This window comes from Rhipicephalus sanguineus, chromosome 6 (genome assembly GCF_013339695.2).
Source record: "Rhipicephalus sanguineus isolate Rsan-2018 chromosome 6, BIME_Rsan_1.4, whole genome shotgun sequence".
NCBI lineage: Eukaryota > Metazoa > Arthropoda > Arachnida > Ixodida > Ixodidae > Rhipicephalus > Rhipicephalus sanguineus.
The window spans coordinates 17478639-17493636 of record NC_051181.1 but is presented as its reverse complement, the minus strand read 5'-3'; positions in this window follow the sequence as shown (position 1 = coordinate 17493636).

Below are 14998 nucleotides of genomic sequence, written 5' to 3'. Positions count from 1 at the left end.
ATATATATATATATACATACATACATACACACACACACACACACACACATGGAGAGAGAGAGAGAGACATGTGGAAGAGCAAGTCGGGCCCCCGCCCCCTCCGGGAAAATGAAAACTCTCCGCCTATGCGGGGCTTAGTGCAAGCTTCGCCAATTTTCTTTCAATTTTTTTTATATTGGCCTCGAGGCCCACCACTGGAAACGCCGGCGCCACCGTCGGCGTGACGTGCTTGGCAGGATCACGTGGTCTCAGCGGCCGCGTCGGCTGCTTGTGGCGCACTGCCGCGTGCTTTGAAAACGAGTTTCATGTCCCACATGCGCTGCTGTCTGTTCAAATTCGGAAGTTTTCTCTCATTTTCTACTCAATTGAAACCATTGTAATAGAGTGGCTGCCTCCGAAGGCGACGAACATGGGGCTCTACCGCTCGGTGCCGCAGTGCCGCGCTTACGCAAAGGAGCCCAGTGTCAGCCTGCACTGGTAACCGCGGGACAAGAAACAGCGTGAAGCATGGGTGTAAAGCTAAGAACCGGCAAGTAGCCATCCGCTACCAGTCTTGTGTGCAACAAGCACTTCCGCGACGAAGACTTTTGTTACTGCTTCGGGCCTGCGATGTTCGGTGAGTAGCAGACAGCGCGCACTGAGACGATGGCTCGCGCGCGCTTCCCGCCGGCAAATGATGCTTATCTGCCACAGGATGGTAAAAGCGCTACCTTTTACCACGTGCGATGCCATCTCAGAACCCTCCAATGCGACCTCTTAATCGTCGGCCCCGTGCCCAGCGTCCACAAAATCGGCTGCAGATGCGCAAGTCATTGTTTAGATACGTTAAATTAAAAAAACGCACAGCGTCCCTTATGCATTCGTTAAAGATGACTAGAAGGCGAAAGCCATCTTCTTCTTGTCACTCGATGTACTGATTCTCCCGCGCCCCCCTCCAAAAGCGTTCTGCGCCTAACGCGGTTTTGCACGGCCTCCGTGACCGATCACGGAGGCAATGCAAAGCGACCATGACGTGTGAATACGTCATCATGTGACGTCACATTATGTGACGTCATAATGACGCTACATATTTTGGCGATCTGTGACGTCATGATGACGTCATATGGTGACACCATCACGTGACGATTATTTTTTGCATCACTCGTGTTGACGCCGCCGACGCGGGACGCCGACGGGCAACCTTCCTATTTGATGAGGCATGCATTGCTTCATAAGCTACATAAATTTTGCATTGCCTCCGTGATCGGCCCACCGGCCAACCCCATGTATTTTCTTGGAGCCTCATTTATTTACGTGGGAAAGATGCCACCCTGTTGGCGTTAGACACGACACTGCTGCCAAAATTGCTGGGGTACATGCCAAATAATTACTTTGCGGCTGTTGGTAGCTGCAATAACTTCTATTACAGCGAAAGCTGTTATGAGATCATTTCACTGGCCGTTTTTGGCGCCGTAGTTGTACGCCGCCGCCGCCGCCGCCGGTGTCCGTAACCAATATCGCTCGAAATAAGAAAAAAAAACTAAATAAGGAAAAATTCCAGGATGGAACGAGGTTCGAACCTGGGCCCTCTGCGTGGGAGCCCAATATTCAACCTTTGAGCCATGCCGGTGCTTGAAACTGCTTTGCAAAAAGGTCCTGCACAGGCTTCATGTCGGAAAGGAACCACATTAGCATATGCAATATAGCGTGGTAGAAGAGTAAAATAAGCACCAAGCGTCGCACAACGCGAATTCTGTAACCAGGCGTCACACAATGCGAATTGCGCAACGAGTAGGTTGTTGAATGCTTCCAACCCATTACAAAGGGCTCTGCCATAATTCTTCATCGTCATCAGGCACAACATCAACAAAGTGCGCATAATGCCTTACATGCGTTTAGCAGGTACCACGGCTCTCCATAGAATGACGACAAATGGCACAGTGCCTGCTGCCCTACTTCTCAAAAATTACAATAATTTATAGCGTAGTGGGTTCCTCGCAAGCGCGCTTGTATTGGTTGCGAAGGAAGCCCAAAAGCGCATGATCCATTTCCTCAGGGTCTCAGTAAAAGTACAATGATTTAGAACGTAGTGGGTTCCTCGCAAGTGCACTTGTATTGGTTGCCAAGGAAGCCCATAAGCGCATGATCCATTTCATCGGGGTCTCAGTAAAGTCCTTTGCCCCCCCCCCCCCCCCCCCCCCCCCACGTCCCTCTTCCACGTCAACATATGTTATACAGCATGACGGGAGAGGGAAATAGCGAGTGGGCGTCACCCAATGCAAATTATATAACTGGTGGGCCGTTTAAAGCTTCCAACCCAATTCAAGGGCTGAGCCACAATTCTTCATCGTCATCAGTGGTCGCGTCAACAAAGTGCACATAATTCCTTACAGACGTGTAGCTGATGCCTCGCTTCTCCGCAGAATGACGAATAATGGCTTAGTAGGTGCTTCCCAACTTCACAAAAATTGTGATTTATGGCGTAGTGGGTACCTTTCTAGTGTACTTGTTGTATTGTAGCCCCAAGAGAGCTTACAACGGGCTCTAGAAACGCTGTTCTTCAAGCTTTCGCTGTGACTGTGGTGCGGTTTCAGCGCAGGCCTGGCGTTTTTTTATTCACCGCTATTTCAAGTTCATGTGGGTCCTAGTTCACAGCCGACGTTTGCAGAACAAGTCTGCAAACGTTACTGTATTTTCTTTCTTTTCCTAGGCGTCGCATGCTACTACATGCTCAGTCTCGTAGACTGGTTCTTCTTCCACCAGCAATCTCGAAGTGGTGAAGGTTTGGTCTATGAATTTGTTGATGACAGAGAGCGGCAAGTTCACTGGAATGCAAACGGAACGATAATTAAGGAGCATTAAAAAAAGGCGTCGCATTTGCTCACGTTTTGTGTGAGCACCAAACGAAACGAATGCGCGGAATAAAGAAACATAAGCAGCGGCATTTGCCCGCTGAGAAGACCGATCAACTTGTCAAATGACATTGAAACGTACCCGAATTTAGACCAAAAAAGAAAAAAAAAAACACTGAATCGTCGGGATGGCAGATCACAAAGTTGCCATGCGCACCGAAGCCGCAGTTGTAAGGAAATTGTTTTTGAACTGCTCTGATAGCGTCCGCGCAACAGTAGTTGTTTGTTTACTCACAAATTCTCATATTTTGCGGCCTAAAGTTCACAGGGCGGTGCCAAAACGCGCTCGTAGCAAAAGCGAAACCATCAGTACGAACATACATGTAGAGCTGTGCACGGGCCGTATTTCCGAGCCCGAGCCCGGCCCGGGCCCGCTGACTTTGTCGAAGGCCCGCCCGAGCCCGACGGCAAAGCCACGGTGTTAGAAGTATTATAGGTGGACCGACGGCGCCTCCGGAAGCGGCGAACTTCTGTCCGCGGTTTGTGGCGTCTTGTTTACAGGGCCCTAGATGGCGCTACACTACTGGGGCTCTAGAGTCACTGGAAAATCAGAGTACCGCAAAGGTAGCTGCACGCGGGCAACATTGGGCGGCGGCGGCATGTCCCCTTCCAGACGTCCGGCGCGTTGCTAGTGTGTGTTGAGAAGTGACCGATCGTTTCGCCTCGGTGCCGTGTTACGTTCGGCGGAACGGCGTTGTGTGTGTTTATTCAAGAGGATATGAGAAGTGATTTCGAGTCATCGACAGTTATGGATCGCCTGCGCGGTTTAGCGGTGTAACTAATGAAAACGTGCGGCGAATGCTGCCATGTGCTCGCGAACATCGCTTCATGGCTTCATCGGCCTCTTTTTGTGTCACGCCTGGGTGTGTTCGCTAGGTCCGGAGCTGAAAACATAGTTGCATTAGCGCAGTGACATTGTGCGAGATGCCATTTACTTCGACATTTGGTGAACCTTGACTAGTCTGCGCTAGCTTTGTATTCCGGTGTTCAGGTTCACTGCACTCTAGAACGTTATCGAACAACATCTGAGAACATTCAACATTGCGTCCTTCGACTGATCGCTGACGCATACCTTGCTTGCGCACCATGCTTGCTGTTCAACTGATTGTTATGTGTAATAGAAGTTGTGTGTGTACGGTAATTGGAAGTTGTGCGCGACGTATTTGTCTTGATTCGGAACGCCAGCAGCCAAACGCATCGGCGAATCGGCGTGGCGGTAGGTAAGGTGCGTCTTATCTTGCGATAAGTAGAAAATAGGCCATCGCTAATGATTGACATCACTACTTAATTGTTTCATTTACTATTTCTTTTCTCCTTAATATTCCCAACGTTGCAGTGCATTTGCAAATATTTTGATGTATTCCGACAAAACAGTTTCTCCTTGCGTTGCCAGCGCGGTAAACAGCTGGGGTTCGGTTTCTTCTGCACTGCTGCACTTTTTTTTTTCATATGCACTCTTATTAAAACTTCATCGGCACGGCGCTTTATTGCGTAATGCGTGGGATCTGCTTTTTTTTTTTTTTTGCTGTGACCATTTCTCACCCACTAACCAGTATTTTAGGGGTACGCTCGGCGCATTAGCAACATTTTTTTTGGCAACTAATTTAAAAATACGATTAATATCATTGCCTTATACCAACTTTATAAACCAGAGTTCCGCGCTTCTGTTTTGCGCAATAGCAATGATCATGCACAATTACCTTTTAGGTATACCAGTAAACAGTTATTATTTTAACAAAATCTTCAAGTTCACTCTCGTGCGTGACACGCTTATAACTCGAGTAGCATACGTAATCTGTTCAACAGATCGAGATATAAACAGCCGAGCAATAGAAAGGTATGTATTGCTTTCAATATCGCTGACCATAGCGAACCGAAAAGGTGAAGTATCCTGTCTCCTGTCGCATGAGATCTTTTCCAGCAAAGTTGGTGTAGTTTCATTGTAGGAAGGTGTGTTCTTCGAAGGGGGCGAATTCATTCCGACCAATTATATGCAGCCACGTAGAACGGCGGCTCTTTGGACATTAATTTTTCCCACACGGCATGCAAAATTTTAACAAGACTCTCAGAGTAGCTCACCAGTAACGTTCGATTGTTGGTGAGCTACTCTCTGGAATCTGCATACAGTCACGTAGCAAGGGGGTGGCACACAGAACCCCCCCCCCACCCCATTTCTTTCCGTGAAATACATAGCACGAAATGCCACTTCGACCACATCTGCCTGCCAGGCCCCCCACTTCAGATCAAGGAGGTGCCCCCCCCCCCCCGTCCCTCCGGAAAAAAAAATTCTTACGCCCCTGTCTGCAAGGCGCGTTTAAAAATGCGACGAAGTACTAGGGACTGTGGTACTGCTAAAGGGGTATTCAGACGGGGGAGGAATGCTTGGGGGAGACGGGGGGATTGGGTATCACGTGACCGCGACGTCACGGATTAGCGAGTGGGCGTGACCCCCTCGCGCCTCCTCGGAGGAGACGGGACGTTTTTTTTCCCGAAGGACAAACGATCCCCCTGCGGTGGGGGATGTGGCGGAATTTCGGGCTCTTTTTGCCACATTGTTGCACTTGCTCCTGCAGAGCGGCAGTGGGTGTCCAGTCTGCAGCTGATGGTCGTCTGCAGCTCGTCAAACGGTGGTGCAAGCCACCAGAGTAGTCTAGTAACACTGGTCTCCCCCTCCGTTTGCCTCGTCCTGTGAGTGGGGGCATTTGTGAGACTCTCCTCGCGAGTGACGTCACTAGGCTCCGCCTTTACCCCCCGAGCATTTTCTCCCCGTCTGAATACCCCTTAAAGGTGGCTTCAAGAGCGGTATCAGGCGTGGTCGCTCGGAGCGCGACCGCCCCTCGAAATGAATAAAAACTGTGCGTTCGCGCTATAACGAGCGCAAAAATAAATAAATAAATAATAGATTCGAATAATCGAAATTTGGATTATACAGCCGCTACCTGTTGAATATGTTGAATTTGCCACCGCGAAGGTTGGCGGTGGCAAATTCAACATATGCTTTTCCTCATTCGGACAATTAAAGATGTGACAGTGACGTCACGCTGAAATATGACAAAAATTAGTTGTATTTGTAGAAGTATAGTTTAGATAGTTAGAAAAATACCGCATTAGCCGTAGTATTACAACAGAAAATGATACTGTCTTTGCTGTCGCGAACATTCGAAGTAATTTGCGGTCGTTGATCGCGGATAAAAAAAGTGTGACGACGAATACGACTTTTTAGCTGGTCGCGCATAAAATACTGAATTTTAGCGAATGCCAGCAGCTAAGTTTGAGGGCACCGACGAAGGACATGAAAAAGCATCCTGGTTTGGCACTGCGAGAAGTGAAGACCTTAAGTAAGAGTGGTGGATATGTGTTTCCGATTGTTCTGTGTTGCCAACTGAGGTATATTTTTCACCGTTTATGCCTCGCATAGTCACCCGAAGACAGCATTACTACTTCGTCTTTCAAGGAACACGTCGATCGCGGTGTGCGGAGTCTTTACGAGCGTAGCCAGTCAACCGCGATGGTACACCGGTTACGGTACTCGGCTGCTGACCGAAGTTCCCTCGTACGATCCCAGCCGCGGCGGTCGCATTTTGATGGAGGCGTCATGCTAGAGACCCGTGTACTCTACGATGTCAGTGCATGTTAAATAACACCACATTGGCGAAATTTGTGGAGCTCTGCTACGGCGTGCCTCATAATCATAACGTGGTTTCAGCACGTAAAACCCCAGATATTCTCATTGTTAACAAGCGTAGCTTTCGCACGGAGAGAGAGACTGCACATGCACGTAGGTGTTAAAAAAAAAAAACGGGCCAACTCACGGCGTTGATGAACTCAAGACGATGAACTCGAAACGAACTCAATACTTCGTCGGCACGGCGTCGTTAGCCAGAGCCGCCTTTCGTGATGTGCTCACAAGAACGTGCCCTTTGTACACTGCTTCCCACGTCTTCGTTATGTACCTCGGCTCGAAGTGCTTCTTGCACACGTAATCAGTCGACTGCAGCACGCGGTCCTAGCGGAATCGCATGGCGCCAAACATTGAGGCGTTCCGCATCTCGGGGTGCAGAAAAATCGACTTTTCAGTGCAGGTCTTGTACACAGAGTTGCACCGCGGCACAAAACACTTTTTGCCCATTTCACGGCTTTCTCACTCGAATAGCATGACCTGCCATCGCACAAAAAGAAGTAAACGAGGAAGCTATGTGGCAACAACTGCTTAGTCACCGTGGCTTTGTCGGAAGAGAGGCCGGCGCCGGCGCGCGCCGCTGTGAGCCTCTTGACTGCTCCTGCCATCTCGCGGCGTGACGGCGCGGAGGAACCGAAGTTCGACGCAGCGAGCGCATGGCGCCGGTGCTGCGTCGTTCCACCTGTACTTCTAACACCGTGGGCAAAGCGCTGCGAGCCCGCCCGGCCCGGCCCGACGTACGAAAACACAATCCCGGGCCCGGCCCGGCTTTTTGAAGGTTCGCTGCGAAAACAAAACATCGTTCTCCGGTAATTTGGCATTTTGTTGAGCATATCAAATATGATCAAACGACACACAGTAGACGGCCTCATGCCAGCAACAATGGAGTTCGCTCGCCAGAGCCGTCCGAAGGCGATCTACGTCGGGTCGCTCGTCGCTGTCGCGTGCATTTTCACTCGTATGGGATTTGGCCTTAAATCTAACGCGAACAGTCGCGTGGCGCCGTCACTAGCTCAGGTGGTGTTACTTCTCTGTTTGTCGGAGTGCAACAGAGGCAGTGTTTTACCTGCTCCCCATTTGTTTAAAGTAGCGAATGGAAAGGAAAAGCGGTAAAGGGCGGTCGCGGAAAAGGCGCTGTATGCGTGCTGGAAAACAATTCCCGCTCATTCTCTATATTTCGGGCTTGAGTCGGGCTTCGCGCCGGGCCCGAGCCCGGCCCGATAAAACTCCAAGTAGCCCGAGCCCGGCCCGTGCCCGAGGTGAAAATACGTCGGCCCGCGGGCCGGGTCGGGCTTTCGGGCTACCCGGAGCCCCTGCACACCTCTACATACATGCAGACGCTCATACATGCAGAGGCACCGTCAGTCGTCGCGAACCCGTGCGACCGCTGGCTTAGGGCTTCTTTCTGTTATGCTCCGTTTGGTTATACAGGCAGTCTACTCTTACGAGATATTTCACATAGTTTGCACTCAGCGAGTGACTACCTTTCACGCAAGAAGCCGGTTCAGGGGTCTGCAACGCGGTGACAGCGTGAAGCGGGTGCTCGGTTTTCTGCAAAGAGACAGCGACTGTAGACTATCTTGTGCTTTCAGTTCGTCGAAATGATTTTTTGACATTAAAGAACACAGTTCATTTCGAAAGTACTTACAGAAACGCCTGGAGGGCTTCCGCGAGGTGTTTTTGTAGAGCGCCGACAGCAAAACCTATGGGGAGCGCGCCGGCGGTATCCTGCCTAGCACGCAATCGAGGCGCGTCCGATGGAGGGCGACTCCGTAACTCCTCGAGGCCAATATGGGGCTGTGAATTGTTCAAGCTGTTCTGACAGCTTTTTGTCTGTGATGACGGAATGAAATTAACTTTGATTTATCGCAAAAAAAGGCAAATTTAACTGGCAAAGATGTGGTTGAGAATGTACACATGCATTTGTTGAGCTTTTAATCTTTTTTTCATTTCATCAATTTCATCACCATATAGGTGGATGCTCATGGGTCGGTACAGCGGTTGTGGTTGGTATACGTCTTTACTATTCAGTTGTTGAGTGAATGGCTCGGATGTGTGAAATATCTGCGCTCGTATATTGCGAGCGCGATTGCATAGTTCATCAATATATTGAACTTATTCCTGTTTGTAGCAGCCATAAATTCTTTATCTGCAAATACGATATTATCTTTAGTTTCGCCCATAAATACAGCCATTTTCGTTGTGTAAGTGACCGACTCTCTCATTTTTCTCATAGACAGACACTTTAAAACTACTGCTTCTCCTTCAGCCCAACCCCTTATACCCATCCCCAACTTCAAGTTCTGGGAAACCACTGAACGTTAATATTCTTTTAAGTTGGTGAATTCCAACTTGCACGTTTCCACATGACACATGCTGCCTTGAAAATTTCAAACAGACAGACTTTGACAAGGGGGTGACTTATGGATATATGGATCAGGTGTACGACTCTCCCTTTTGTCCGTTTTTGCCGTTGTGCCTTTCACTTCAAAATATGCTAAACCAAGATGCCCACTCTTTCTTAGATCTACCCTGTGTGGACAGCTGGTTCTGGGTCTGACGCTCTCCGGTAACTGGTTTATTAAAGTTCAGGACAAGTGTAGTAAAATCAGCTAATAGCAGTAATGTTTTTCTTTGTGATCATAATAACGCCGAGTGTGTCTCAGTTACATGTAGAGAACTTTACCTTTTAGTTCTCGTTACTCCCCCAGCCACTCTCTTTTGCAATGCACATCAAACCATTTGTGATGTGCACCAATGCTGTCAACATAAACTCGCAGCAATGACTAAAGACATTCATATAAGAATTTCTATTTTATTGTTACTTCTGTGCCATAAGATCAGAAGAAAAGGAAGACTTTTGTAGCAACACTGTGATGGAAGGAAGGATGTAAAGCACTTGACTTTGGAAAAGTGACACAGCAGAATGACAATCCGGAGAGAAAGACAAACAAGAGCCTTTTAAAAGACATTCTCGCAATAGCGCGAGGCTGGAAACTGTACAAGGCTTCTTTGTTTTGACTAAAAGCCCGCCTTCCTATGTACACCATCCTAGAGAGAAAAAAAAAGTGTTTTGACCAAAAGAAATATAAAACAGGAGAAGCTACAAGTCAATTTCAACCAAAATTTACAATATGTACATAAGGCACAGGACAGAGTGAGAAAAAGAAAGGCTGCAGAGCAAAAGGGAAGCAAAGAGATTTAGCACTTTGTTTCTTTTTCAAGGATTGGCAGGGTTTGAGCAGCTGGCCTGTTTCCGGCCAGTTTTCAACACCACATAACTTTGCTAATTGATGTGTGAAGCAGTATTGTTAACATTGCTGCATTAAATGGCAAAAATATATTTTTTCATGCAAAAATATCGCACTTGGTCAGGTGTAAACATGATGTACATTTTACCGGATTCAATGTTCTGTCAATTACACAGGGAGCGAAATTCTCCTTCCCAATATTGAAACATGTATCAATCCTGCATTTCAGTACAAAGCCTTTCTCAACATAGCAAAAAATATATGTCAGCAATGTGTACTGCACAGACAATGACCATTGATGACAGATGCTCCAGAATGAAGTTTTCTACAGTGAATTAATCTCACCACTAATAATATTGGTATAATATTGAGAAACAGTGTCGTTCATGCAAAGACATTAGGTGCATTCAACTATGCCTCATTAAAACATAAATGGCAAACATTTTTACAATTTTACTGTAATCCATAAGGTCATCTACATATCAAATGCACTTGGTTTGGCATGCAGCACAAATCCTATACAGTGGAGTAGCCACATGAGGTGACCAGCCCATCTTTCAAAATTCCAACTGCACAATAAATAACACCTGTATCCCAGCCCCTACAGATGTCATACGAGAAAAATTCAGTGCATAATTCACATTCACTGGAACTCTGACCAAACAAAGTTGTGAACTACAAGCTATTTCTAGAACAAAGTACACAGCGTGTTGCTTAAGTCAACGCCCGGGTGAGTATCCAATAGTGGTTGTACTGTAGAAACAAGCTGTCAGACAACAGTGCCAAAGCATTTTATACAGTAGCAACACAGCCAAGACAGTGAATAGCTGCATGACAAAAGGCATAGAAACCTTAAGGCACCTAATGGCAATAGTGACAGTTTGCAGGCAATGTCCATGCAGTGAGCATCCACAAGTGCACTTGTGGATGGCATGTTTGCACAGTAGTCATGACCTACTTGTGTACATACTTTCAACTGCTTAGTACTGTATCAAATCTACATTACCAATAGGTCGATGTGTTGAGGTACCAAGGGTCTTATTTTTACACACTAAAGTTGTCCTTGTTTTCGCCATGCTAATGTTCAATTATAAGAAAGAGCTCCACCCCAGCAAATGTGTGCAGGGCAAAAAAAATGTATTAACAGAGAGACACACACACAAGTGCAAGTCCTGATGCATTAGAAACACCCATACCTATTACCAGTGTCCGACTAGAGCTGAACGCCAAGAGTGACAGAATAGAGAGGAATGCTCTAGAACAATCTGCAAGTGCAGCAGTAAAGGAGAGGCCCAAGCTCTAATTAATTACAACTGCAGCACTTTGAAAATTTTTTATTCTTGCCCCATATTGCCCAGCAAGTATGAATCACATTCTATACTAGTGGTAATCATCTGGCCCTGCAACACTTTTCAATGTAATCATCGAATGAACTCACTGTCGAAGTTTATTGCCTCATGAATTGACTGGCCCAAAGAACTTTTAGAATCCGTGAAGCGACAATGATTTGTCGCACTCTCTAAGTGTCTGTCTGGGCGTGTTGCAGTGGCTGTGGTGCAGCTTGCAATGCACAAATCAGCCAGTGGCCGTCTAAATGTGCTTTCGGGTATAAGACGCACTTGATTATGGGCACCATTTGTTGAGAGAAAAGCGAGCGATTTCTAGATGACCTTGAAATTTAATTGTAAATTCAGTGCTGCAGTATAATGCTTGGCATTCACATGTTCACAGGAACCTCGACTACCAATCAGCAGCATTTTCTGACCATGTTCAAAAAAGGTTGCCGGGCCCCTTTAAAAGTTCTTTTATTAGGCACAAGCTAAATTTTCCTTTATCTGTTCACACTCTTCAGCAGCATTAAAGGCTAAGGCATATGGGACAAACATGAACCAATGTGCAGGAGCTTGAAAGAGAAAGAAGCGCATGCATTCCTTGTTCATACGGACATACCAAGTGGTTGGTTCAAATTAGCTCAGAGGACTTCTACGTGGCTACTTGTTTCGAATGCCTAGCCCTTCAGTCAGATCCAATGCCTAAATACCCGCAGTTTTTTAAACAGCGCAGAAATGGGACACCGCAAAACAACCACACAGCCCATATAGCCCCCCATTTGAAGTTCAAGCATGCGGACATGGGAGCGGCCATAGCCTCAGCAAAATTGGTAAGAGCACTGCGCATGTGATGCAGTGAACTAAGGAATCCTTTCATTCTCTTTCGTTTTCCTTTACCTAATAACTTATACATCACAAAGCTAGAAATAACACCCCCTATCCTTTACTTGGCTGCAAACAACCAAGCCTTTGACTCGCTTTCATTTTGTACAGCTGTAGAGAGTCTGTGTATGAAAGAAAGGTCTTGTCCAATATATCCAGCCATTGCTAGCAATCCTTTTCAACAAACCAGTCGGGAATGGCAGTGAGGTTGAAACTGCCATTTCTCTTAATGAAGCATTCAAATGTGCCATTAGTGCATATGGCAAAGCCTGCTTTCAGAAGAGCACTTTGGCAGGACTGCCAAAGTGCTCTGGCATAGAGATGCCAATTCAAATATTGGCATCTCTATGCCATCCATAGACATCAAACTGTCAAAATCTCTGTCAGTTTTCCAAGCTGCACAGAGCAACCATGATAATATTTCTTGAATTGGAATGTCGTTGTTTATGCCCTGTCCATAGCACCTCATACTGCAGGCAATGATGCCGAGGCTATATTTATATAGACTGTGTGCTCTGAAAGCAAGCGGTATGAAACCAAGATGTGTACTGTTGTAAACAGACTTCATTTGAAGAGGGTAACAAGTTTCATCGAATCTCAATGTACTTCCCCAAAGCAAAACAATGTCAGTGTCACAAGGTGACAGTCGTGCGCTGGCCTGCCACTCAGCTGACCCTCAGGACTTGACCAAAAAGCTTAAGCAAAAACTGTGACTCGAAAGATCCAAAATAAATGCTTGCTGCGTGTAATGTTTAGATGGTGGTTGTTTTTATGAGAGTAAGTGCAAGAACACTGGCTAAACCTGACCAGGTTACATACTCTATTACAGTAAATAGCTTCCAAGGACAAGATGAGCTGCCTGCAAGGGGGTGATGTTTTGAATTGGTGCATTAACAATCGCGTAACAGTGCATTACATATTGCAAGCAAGAAACATGAAAACAATAGCCAAGCAATTGTGCAACTGTCTCTACACCTTATGGTCAAAGCATACACAGATGTTTATGTAATTCAATAAGAGAAGCAATGGAATGCGCAGAATGACACAATTAGCCCGCCACACAATTAAATTCACAAACAAAAAGATCTTTTTCAAGAAAGGTAGGAAAATATTACATGGATGGAAATGACCACATTGCAGCTGCAACAAAAGCTGCAAAGTAGGGGTGTGCGAATATAACATTTTCAACTTCGAAGCAAATTCGAATAACCAAGTGAGAATCGAATTGAATACTTTTTAGAGTATATTCGAATAGTACTACTGACATATGCAAAAATAATTCTTTTTCACCAACCAATAAAGAACTAAGTTTGTTGTACAGCAAATAAGGTACAGAAACCTCATTGTACATTGTTTAAAGTGTCAAGTTGGGCTTGTTGGTACATAATTATGGCACACTGCAGCGCGAAAGACACACAACAGACGGTACACTAACGGAACACTAACGACGATGACGAGCGCTGAACTTGCAACAACCTTTATTGGAAAATTTCACACACATTTATGCTGTCCGACGCAGACACGCCAACTCTTTATCAGTTAGTTGTAGGGACAGCACGCTTACACAATTATCCTCCAGATAGGAAATGCGTTCTGCTTCTATGATTTCGCAGGTGATTCGCGTTTTGCTCTTCTTAATGACGGACGTGTTATTTACCTCGGTTGCGCAATCCTGACACGTTATACAATGGCTGGCTAGGAAACCTTCAACATCCTTTCCGTCACGCGCAGTTTTTACATTGTTTGCATGCTCCCTTAGCCTATCGTTTATGCATCTCCCGGTTTGGCCCGCGCACACTTTTCTGCACTTTAACCCCTTAACTGCCTATGACGAGCTCAGCTCGTCACGAGAAATTGTTACTTTTTTGCTTATGACGAGCTGTGCTTGTCATGGCCTCGTCAGCAATTTTTCAAGAAGCTTTTGACGAGCCGAGATCGTGAAATGGCATTTTCTGTGTAAAACATAGAAGGCAGCACGGGTTCCATGATTGGTGCTTTCATTGAATGAGAGCCTGCACACTAAACGGCAAAATACGCTCCATGCGTTTCCCGCGCGTTATAAACGAAAATGGCGCAATGCTGCGCTTTGAATGCTACCACAAGGATGGTAGGCTCATCTAGTTTGTAGTTCATCGAGGAATAGTACACTTTGTCCATGGGAAGTCAAATGTAACCCTTACTTTCTTGAGTTGCAGAAATTTGTTTCGAAATACTCACCAAATACCCCAGGTATCGGGTATTACAAGGGGGGGGGGGAGGGCTGGGGGCCTGCGCATTCCCGCCCACCCGGAATGATGATGGATGGGATTTATTTACTGTAAATAAATGATGAAAATAGGTGTTTTTCAAGGCCTTCAGCAAGTGCCCCCCCCCGAAAAAAATTCCTGGCTAAGGGCCTAGGTATTGCATGATTGTGTGAAATATGACGAATAAAGCATTTTTATCTGTCTTAAAAAAGTTTTCGCAAGTATTTCTGTGTTGAATATTTAATGAACCATTCCGCGTCACAAAAAAATTGGCAATTTTCGAACAGTTTTTCGTAATTTATTCAGCACTTAAGGGGTTAAAAGAATTTTGTACACCATCCCTTGTGCGCATTCAACAACAGCGGTATTCACGGCACCACACAGGCTGTCTAAGCTCTGCAGAATGACCGACCCAGAGGCAAGGAAGCAGCAGGTCTGTGGCACTAAGCACAGGCCGCCTTTGTTGAATGCGCAGAAGGGGTGGTGTACAAAGTTCCTTTAAAGTGCGGAAAAGTGTACGCAGGCCAAACCGGGAGATGCGTAAACGATTGGCTAAGGGAGCATGCAAACAATCGTAAAAAATGCACGTGACGGAAAGGATGTTGAAGGTTTCCTAGCCAGCCATTGTATAACGTGTCAGGATTGCGCAACCGAGGTAAATAACACGTCAATCATTAAGAAGAGCAAAACGCGAATCACCCATGAAATCATAGAAGCA